We start from the raw sequence: 9,495 nt of genomic DNA, 5'->3' as shown, positions 1-9,495 counted from the left end.
GTTTTAATGTTGGGGGGGGTTGTATTTTTTTTTAACATGCAAAAGAGCTGAATACTTTGGGGCATGCCCCGCAAAAGGCCCTTTACAGGGCTGGTAAGGTAATAGAGCTGTTAACTTTTGTAATTTAGAATAGGGTATGGCATTTTTTTTATTTTGGGGGGCTTTGTTATTTTATTAGGGGGCTTAGATTAGGTGTAATTAGCTTAAAAATCTTGTAATATTTTTTTATTTTTTGTAACTTAGTTTTTTTATTTTTTGTACTTTAGTTAGTTTATTTAATTGTATTTAATTGTAGCTACTTGTAGTTAATTAATTTAATTTATTTAATGATAGTGTAGTGTTAGGTTTAATTGTAACTTAGGTAAGGATTTATTTTACAGGTAATTTTGTATTTCTTTTAGCTAGGTAGTTATTATATAGTTAATAACTATTTAATAACTCTTTTACCTAGTTAAAATAAATACAAAGTTACCTGTAAAATAAATATAAATCCTAAGATAGCTACAATGTAATTATTAATTACATTGTAGCTATCTTAGGGTTTATTTTACAGGTAAGTATTTATTTTTAAATAGGAATAATTTATTTATTGATAGTGTAGTGTTAGGTGTAATTGAAACTTAGGCTAATTTTTATTTTACAGGTAAATTTGTCTTTATTTTATCTAGGTAGCTATTAAATAGTTAATAACTATTTAATAGCTATTGTACCTAGTTAAAATAAATTTAAATTTGCCTGTAAAATAAAAATAAATCCTAAAATAGCTACAATATAATTTTTAGTAATATTGTAGCTATATTAGGGTTTATTTTATAGGTAAGTATTTAGTTTTAAATAGGAATATTTATTTAGATTTATTTAATTAATATTTAAGATAGGGGGTGTTAGACTTGGGTTTAGGGGTTAATAATTTTATTATAGGTTGCGGCGGTGTAGGGGGGGCAGGATAGGGGTTGATAAATTTATTATAGGTGGCGACGGTGTAAGGGGGCAGATTAGGGGTTAAAAAGTTTAATATAGGTGGCAACAGGGTCCGGGAGCGGCGGTTTAGGGGTTAAACAATTTATTTAGTTGCAGCGGGGTCTGGGATCCGTAGGATAGGGGTTAATAAATTTATTATAGGTGGCGGCGGTATAAGGGGGGCAGGATAAGGGTTAATAGGTATTATGTAGGTGGCAGGGTCCGGGAGCGGCGGTTTAGGGGTTAATACATTTATTATAGTTGCGGCGGGGTCCGGGAGCGGCGGTTTAGGGGTTAGCATGTTTAATATAGGTGTTGGCGGTGTAGGGGGTCAGATTAGGGGTATTTAGACTCGGGATACATGTTAGGGTGTTAGGTGTACACACTTCCCATAGGAATCAATGGGATGTCGGGCAGCAGCGAACATGAACTTTCGCTATGGTCAGACTCCCATTGATTCCTATGGGATCCGCCACCTCCAGGGCAGCGGATTGAAAACCAGGTACGCTGGGCCGGAAAAGTGCAGAGCGTACCTGCTAGTTTTTTGATAACTCCCAAAAGTAGTCAGTTTGTGCCGAACTTGCGTTCGGAACATCTGGAGTGACGTAAGAATCGACTGAGTCCAGCGGATCGAAGCTTATGTCACTATATTCTACTTTTGCCGGTCTGTAGGGCTTGATAACTTAGGCGAATCAGCCTCGCCACAAATACGCTGCAGAATTCCAGCGTATTTGAGGTTGACAGCTTGATAACTAGAGGCCTTAGTGTCTATAAAACACTGGGAGCTGCCATGTTGTAACTTGCGTTACCTTCTCTGCTGTGGCCAATTAGGGTCAGTTATAAATAGGTCACTAGAGTGTGCAGCCAATGGTTGTGCTGGATTTAACAGTGTTCTGCACTTCCATTTCTAACAGGAACTGAAAAGCTCACAATTTCAGAATGGAATTACAGGCAAAGAGGACAAAATAAATAATGAAAGTATATTGCAGAGTTGTTTTATATATACAATTTATCATTTTATATTACCATCTCAGTGTTTAATGTCCCTTTAAATTAGTGAGTGTTAGGTTTAGGGGTTAATAACTTTAATATAGTGGTGGCGACGTTGGGGGCGGCAGATTAGGGGTTAATAAATGTAGGTAGGTGGCGGGGATGTTAGGGACGGCAGATTAGGGGTTAATAATATTTAACTAATGTTTGCGAGGCGGGAGTGCAGAGGTTTAGGGGTTAATATGTTTATTATAGTGGCTGCGACGTTGGGGCGGCAGATTAGGGGTTAAAAAGTGTAGGTAGTTGCGGCGACATTAGGGGTGGCAGATTAGGGGTTAATAAATATAATGTAGGTGTCAGCGATGTTGGGGGCAGCAGATTAGGGGTTAATAAGTGTAAGATTAGGGGTGTTTAGACTCGGGGTTCATGTTAGGGTGTAGAGATAACTTTTATTTCCCCATAGAAATCAATGGGGCTGCGTTAGGGAGCTTTACGCTGCTTTTTTGCACGTGTTTTTTTTCAGCCGGCTCTCCCCATTGATTCCTATGGGGAAATCGTGCACGAGCATGTACGACCAGCTCACCGCTGACTTAAGCAGCGCTGGTATTGGAGTGCGGTAATGAGCAAAATTTTGCTCAACGCTCACTTCTTGTTTTTTAACGATGGGTTTCATAAAACTTGTAATACCAACGCTGCATGTAAGTGAGCGGGGAGGGAAAACTGCTCGTTAGCACCGCATAGCCTCTAACGCAAAACTCGTAATCTAGGTGTTTATTAAGTAGTTTACAATGTGGGTGAATGGCGGATTAGGGATTAATAGTTTAATTAGGCATATTGCGATGTGGGGGTTGGCGAATTAAGGGTTAATATACATTCGGCTAGATTACGAGTTTTGTCTGTAAGGCTGTGCGGTGCTAACGAGCAGTTTATGCTCACCGCTCACTTTCAGACAGCGCTGGTATTACGGGTTTTTACAAACCCAACGTTAGCCGCAGAAAAGTGAGTGAAGAGCAAAATTTTCCTCCACATCTCACCTCAATACCAGCGCTGCTTACGTTAGTGGTGAGCTGGTAAAACGTGCTCGTGCACGATTTCCCCATAGGAATAAATGGGGGAGAGCCGGCAAAAAAGCAGCGTTCAGCTCCTAACGCAGCCCCATTGATTCCTATATGGAAATAAAAGTTATGTCTACACCTAACACCCTAACATGAACCCAGAGTCTAAAAACCCCTAATCTTACACTTAATAACCCCTAATCTGCCGCCCTCAACATTGCCGACACCTGCATTATATTATTAACCCCTAATCTGCCGCTCCGGACACCGCCGCCACCTGCATTATACTTATGAACCCCTAATCTGCTGCCCCCAACATCGCCGACACATACATTTTATTTATTAACCCCTACTCTGCCGCCACCTACCTACACATATTAACCCCTAATCTGCTGCCCCCAACGTCGCCGCCACTATATTAAAGTTCTTAACCCCTAAACCTAAGTCTAACCCTAACTCCACCTAACTTAAATATAATTTAAATAAATCTAAATAAAATTACTACAATTAACTAAATTATTCCTATTTAAAGCTAAATACTTACCTATAAAATAAACCCTAAGCTAGCTACAATATAACTAATAGTTACATTGTAGCTAGCTTAGGATTTATTTTTATTTTACAGGCAACTTTGTATTTATTTTAACTAGGTACAATAGTTATTAACTATTTAATAGCTACCTAATTAAAATAAAGACAAATTTACCTGTAAAATAAAACCTAACCTAAGTTACAATTACACCTAACACTACACTATAATTAAATGAATTCCCTAAATTAACTACAATTAAATACAATTAAATAAAATTATCTAAAGTACGGAAAAAAAACACTAAATTACAGAAAATAATAAAATAATTACAAGTTTTTTAAACTAATTACATCTAATCTAATCCCCCTAATAAAATAAAAAAAAGCCCCCCAAAATAATAAAAAGCCCTACCCTATACTAAATTACAAATAGCCCTTAAAAGGGCCTTTTGCGGGGCATTGCCCCAAAATAATCAGCTCTTTTACCTGTAAAAAAAAGTACAATACCCCCCCAACATTAAAACCCACCACCCACACAACCAACCCTACTCTAAAACCCACCCAATCCCCCCTTAATAAAACCTAACACTAACCCCTTGAAGATCACCCTACCTTGAGAAGTCTTCACCCAACCGGGCCGAAGTCCTCAACGAAGCCGGGCAAAGTGGTCCTCCAGATGGGCAGAAGTCTTCATCCAAGCTGGGAATAAGAGGTCCTCCAGACGGGCAGAAGTCTTCATCCAGACGGCATCTTCTATCTTCATCCATACGGCGCAGAGCGGGTCCATCTTCAAGACATCTGACGCGGAGCATCCTCTTCTTTCTTCATCCGACGACTGAATGAAGGTTCCTTTAAATGATGTTATCCAAGATGGCGTCCCTTCAATTCCGATTGGCTGATAGAATTCTATCAGCCAATCGGAATTAAGGTAGAAAAAATCCTATTGGCTGATGCAATCAGCCAATAGGATTGAACTTCAATCCTATTGGCTGATTGGAACAGCCAATAGAATGCAACCTCAATCCTACTGGCTGTTCCAATCAGCCAGTAGGATTGAAGTTCAATCCTATTGGCTGATTGCATCAGCCAATAGGATTTTTTCTACCTTAATTCCGATTGGCTGATAGAATTCTATCAGCCAATCGAAATTGAAGGGATGCCATCTTGGATGACTTCATTTAAAGGAACCTTCATTCAGTCGTCGGTACCAGTCTTGACAGGAGAGGGTCTACCGCTCACTTTTTGGAAGACTCGTAATACCGGTGCTATGCAAGTCCCATTGAAAATATAGGATACGCAATTGACATAAGTGGATTTGCGGTATTTTCGAGTCTGGCCGAAAAAGTGAGCGGTGAGCCTGTCATTTCAAGACTCGTAATACCAGCGGGCGTTAAAAAGCAGAGTTGGGACCTCTCAACGCTGCTTTTAAAGGCTAACGCAAGACTTGTAATCTAGCAGTTTATTAGGTAGTTTGCGATGTGGGTAAATGGCGGATTAGGGGTTAATAGTTTAATTAGGCATATTACTATGTGAGTGTTGCCGGATTAGGGATTAATATACTTTATAAGTTAGTTTGCGATGTGGGTGAATGGCGGATTAGGGGTTAATAGTTTAATTAGGCATATTGCAACGTGGGGGTTGGCGGATTAGGGGTTAATATACTTTATTAATTATTGTGGTGGGGGATTGCGGTTGACAGGTAGATACTGCTCATGCGTTAGGTGTTAGTTTATATTTTCAGGTAGTTACAGTGCTTAAATTTTCAGCGCATGGCTGCCTATGTGTGGCGAAGTGAAAATGGAGTAAGATTTCTCTATTTTCGCCATGTAAGTCCTTGCACTGAATATGTAATACTGATTTGCGATGCAGTTCTACGTTAGCTTATGAGAGTAAAAATAGCATCTGACGGGTGAAATATACGCGGTATATGTGATAGAAAAACTGGACTAAACACCGGCGTTGCTGGCTTTTGTAGGGGACGCTGCAAATGTAATCTTGCTCCCAATGTTTTTGAAAAATGTAATGCATTTTTTTTATGATTGCATTTTGCATACATCTGACAGCCAAATGGTGGCATGAAGTATCTCAAAATGTGCTTAGATCAATACTTTGGGTTGCCTACTTTAAAAAAATAAATAATATATATATATATATATATATATATATATATACACATATATATATATAAATATAAATATATATATAAATATATATATATATATATATATATATATATACACACACACAGTATGGGGGTCACTTTTGAGAATTTGGGCAGTTCTGCTTTACCAAATGAGAGTTACCACATTGCAATATTTTAGAACATGATATACATAGCTGCAGATAAAGACCTTACAATTATCAAAAAACGGTTCAATTTGCACCATTTCAGAATAACAACCTTTTTTCCAGTCATGTGACTGCTATTGAAAAGCATTGAGAAGCAGTGAATTAATTAAAATAGCCAGTAGGTGGAGCTGTCCACTTGTGTTGCAGCAAAGCCAAGCAAGCTGAAATTAATCAGTTAACCAGACCTGAGCTATTGAGAAGATTTCAAAGGAACAAGATCTTCCTGTCTATTAATCAGTCCAGATTGGAATGCATAGAAAGAACTGTTTGCAGAAAAATGCAAGTGAAGTCTGTGTTGTGTGATTATTTTATTAGGTTTATAATGCTGTTTAGCAAATGTTTTTGTTCATTTAACTTAGTTTAATTATATATTCTGTGTTGTGTGATTATTTTATTAGGTTTATAAAGTTTAGCATTTAAAGTCTTAATTTCAAAGCTTTAAAAATAATGTATTAGGTGTTACTTATGACAATTTTGAGAGGGGCCTGGAACCTAACTCCCTCACTTCCCTTTGACTTACATTATAAACTGGGTTTCAATTTACAACGGTTTCGATTTACAACCATTCCTTCTGGAACCTAACCCCGGCGTAAACTGAGGGCTACCTGTACACAGATTTGGTTTTATGTGAATCAAAGGATGCCAATGAACACATGTTGATATTTTGTTTTAGAAAGCTACAGTTTTTTTGGAATGTGATAACTAATCTTCTTATATATTTTTTTACTTTTTTTTTTTTTTTGAAAAAGGTGCCAGAAGAATAAAAAATAAAGTAATGGCCGCCCCATATAAAAAACGTGGGCGAGAAGCTGTGAACTCTCCCTGTCAGAAGAAAAGAAAATTATTAGGTAAGCATAATTTAAGTTTTTCTTCCTAAACGGGGAGAGTCCACAGCTGCATTTATTACTTTTGGGAAAACAACACCCAAGCTATAGAGTGTTGAATGCAAAACACTTTCCACATACCCCCTGAAGGGAAAAAGAAGAAGAAGAAGGACTCAACAAGAGATCTAAAGACCAACAATGAGGGTAAAAAGAACCCCAGCAGAACTCCAAGCGCAAACCAAGGTTGCAACAGGACAAAAATGCATAGAGAATGAACTCTAACGACCGAACAGAGAGAAGGGAGGAAAAAGCCCCTACCCCTATCTGAATGGAAGTCCAAGGGACCATGTAACGTCCCAACCCTGGAGACCTAGAGGGACAAGAAAGATCCCATCCCTCACACAGAGTGCAATCCACACTCATGAAAGAGCGACCGAGGGATAAAAACCACCCCAGGGAACTGCCTAAAAATAGCACCATAAAATCTTATCATGCTACAGATGAAGCCACAGGCTTCTCTCTGCAACAGAAGTCTAGCAGACACTAGCCACTAGCACTAGCCAACCAAGCTAGGAACTGCATCAGGACTCCCACAGAGGGAACATTCCGAAGAAGTGCAGAAACCAACTCCCTCCCAGGCAAAAACAGGAAAGTAGGAGAGCATCCAAAACCAGCAGAGAAAGGCTCCCTGCTGAGGAAGGAAACACACTCCCCACCTAAGGAGAGATCACAAGATCAAGGTAAAATACACGATCAAGGCTCCACTGAGCAGTCAGACCTCTGACCCCCTCTTCGAGGCAACGGACCCAGCACCAAAGTGACTGGCAATGTCCGAAGGCAGGGAAATAAACAATTCCCCGGACCACCCAGATCCTCAGTAAGAAAAAAGGGGGGGAACTAAACGGTAGCAATGGGTAGAGCAAACCCCGACCATTTGCTAACAAGACTGGCATGCTAACCAACTAAGCTATGACAGAACATAGGACGAGCTTGGGTTCCAGAACCCAGACCCAGTTCCTTTCCCTACAAGAAGGGACACTCCCAGGCAAAAGGGAAACTACACTGAAACAACAGTGACAGCACAAAACCAGGATCCAACCCTTCATGACATCCTGTACGCAAGGCAGGGGCAACCGCACTGAACAGAGGAAGGGCACTAGGTGGATACTGTGGTATGCCACAATCTCCCTAAGGGGAGGGAAATGCAAAATATAACCGCTCACCCGCCCACAGGCATGGAGAGTGTGGCAGCAGACAGACGGCAAAGTCAATACCTACTGTAGAGGAACCATTCGGCTGCAACAGCCAGCCCAGTAGAAAACAAACAGCCATCAAGCACACATTTAAGGTGCAAATAGCTGCAACATATTTCAACCGCAATCTCCCGCTTGCTAGGCAGCTAAACTAACCATCAGGCTATTTCCAAGTCTCCGATAAGAGAAAGAAAAAACCACCTGAAGGAGCAAACGGATGTCTCATAACCGGAAGCACTGATCTAAGAGATCCGGTCAGATATCCAAGACAAGAACATGTTTAGAAAACCGGAGCCGGCCACAAGCTAATAACCCCTGAGGAACTATAGGGATACCTCATACGGAGAAACCTGTACCCTAGGAGATGCAATCACAGCCACATCCAAAGGTCCTTGGACACTGGACATTCACTAAGCATCCCAGAGACAGAGAGCATAACTCCTAAATGCTTGAGGGGCAACACCCCAAAGTCCAAATACTAAGGAGCTGACAAGAAATAGAGCTCAAGAACTAGATAATCCATCTTGAAAAGCAATATAGTCTCCAAACAATCCTTTCAGGATCAACCTCCCGGCAACCCCCACAGCTCAAGGAATTAACGATGAACGAGCATCACAATTCCAGGCGAGCTACAGATCAAACCGAGACATCGTAAGTAAAGGCAACTCCAGGGAGACAAACGCATTCTCCAGAGCGCAGAAAAAAATGGGAGCAGACGAGAAAGAGTAGGATGAAGAAAAAGGCCGTAAATGCCCGAACTTCCAGAACAGATGACCCCACAACCAGCCCCAGAAGGGGAAAAAGGAAGCCTAAGTCACCTCAACCCCTTAAGGAAGAGATACCGTTGTCAAGGTCTCAAAAAAGACAGTCCAAGAGGAATACCATAGAGGAGATAAAAAAATCACCCCAACCTGGTACCCCAGATGTCTAAGTAATCATCTAAACCTCCAGTCCAATTGGGAATGGAGAACCCTAGTTCCGAGGCCAAAGGACCTCCGGAACCCCCAGATTAAGCTTTAGCAGGATCCACTTCTGGAACCCCACCAACAATCAGAAACAGGACAATGAGGACTGAGTACAATCCCTCTGATGCCCCATCCAAAAGAAGAAACGAGAACCAGCCTGACATCTAGGAATGAAAGGCCTCCTCTACCATGTTTTAGCCCTGCATGGGGCAGAGCCTCAAAAAATTATTGAAAACTCATGGTTGTTCCTCTCCATGGAAATCTTTAGAAAAAAGGTGAAAAGTGTATTTGATCTGAAGAGAAACCAGAGTATAAAGAACTCTTCATCAGAGTGAGCAACTCACCACCTAACCAAGTCAGCCAGTAACACCGGCACCACGTGGATGATATAGACCTAAAGGAACAGAAACCAGCGCCGACCAGGACCAGCCTGCTACATAGGGCACTCCAGAACTGACCCAGGCCACAAAAAAATTGAAACCCCAGTAGGGATCGACAAAAGGATCTATAGATATAACAAAGTACTAACACCTTAATATACAACTTCCATGGAAGTGCCCAAGAAACC

At 40.6% G+C, this 9,495-nt stretch overlaps 1 non-coding gene across 1 annotated transcript; it reads right to left on the bottom strand.

Annotated features, from left to right (window-relative positions):
- Window positions 1-9,123: 9,123 nt before the first annotated feature.
- Window positions 9,124-9,240, bottom strand: LOC128650612 (U5 spliceosomal RNA). Its single transcript, XR_008400890.1, has one exon. It is a non-coding gene; the product is annotated as a U5 spliceosomal RNA (small nuclear RNA).
- Window positions 9,241-9,495: the final 255 nt, after the last annotated feature.

The sequence above is a fragment of the Bombina bombina genome, chromosome 2 (genome assembly GCF_027579735.1).
Source record: "Bombina bombina isolate aBomBom1 chromosome 2, aBomBom1.pri, whole genome shotgun sequence".
Taxonomy (NCBI): Eukaryota; Metazoa; Chordata; class Amphibia; order Anura; family Bombinatoridae; genus Bombina; species Bombina bombina.
The sequence above is the reverse complement of the archived record's forward strand: the minus strand, read 5'-3'. Positions and strand labels throughout refer to the sequence as shown.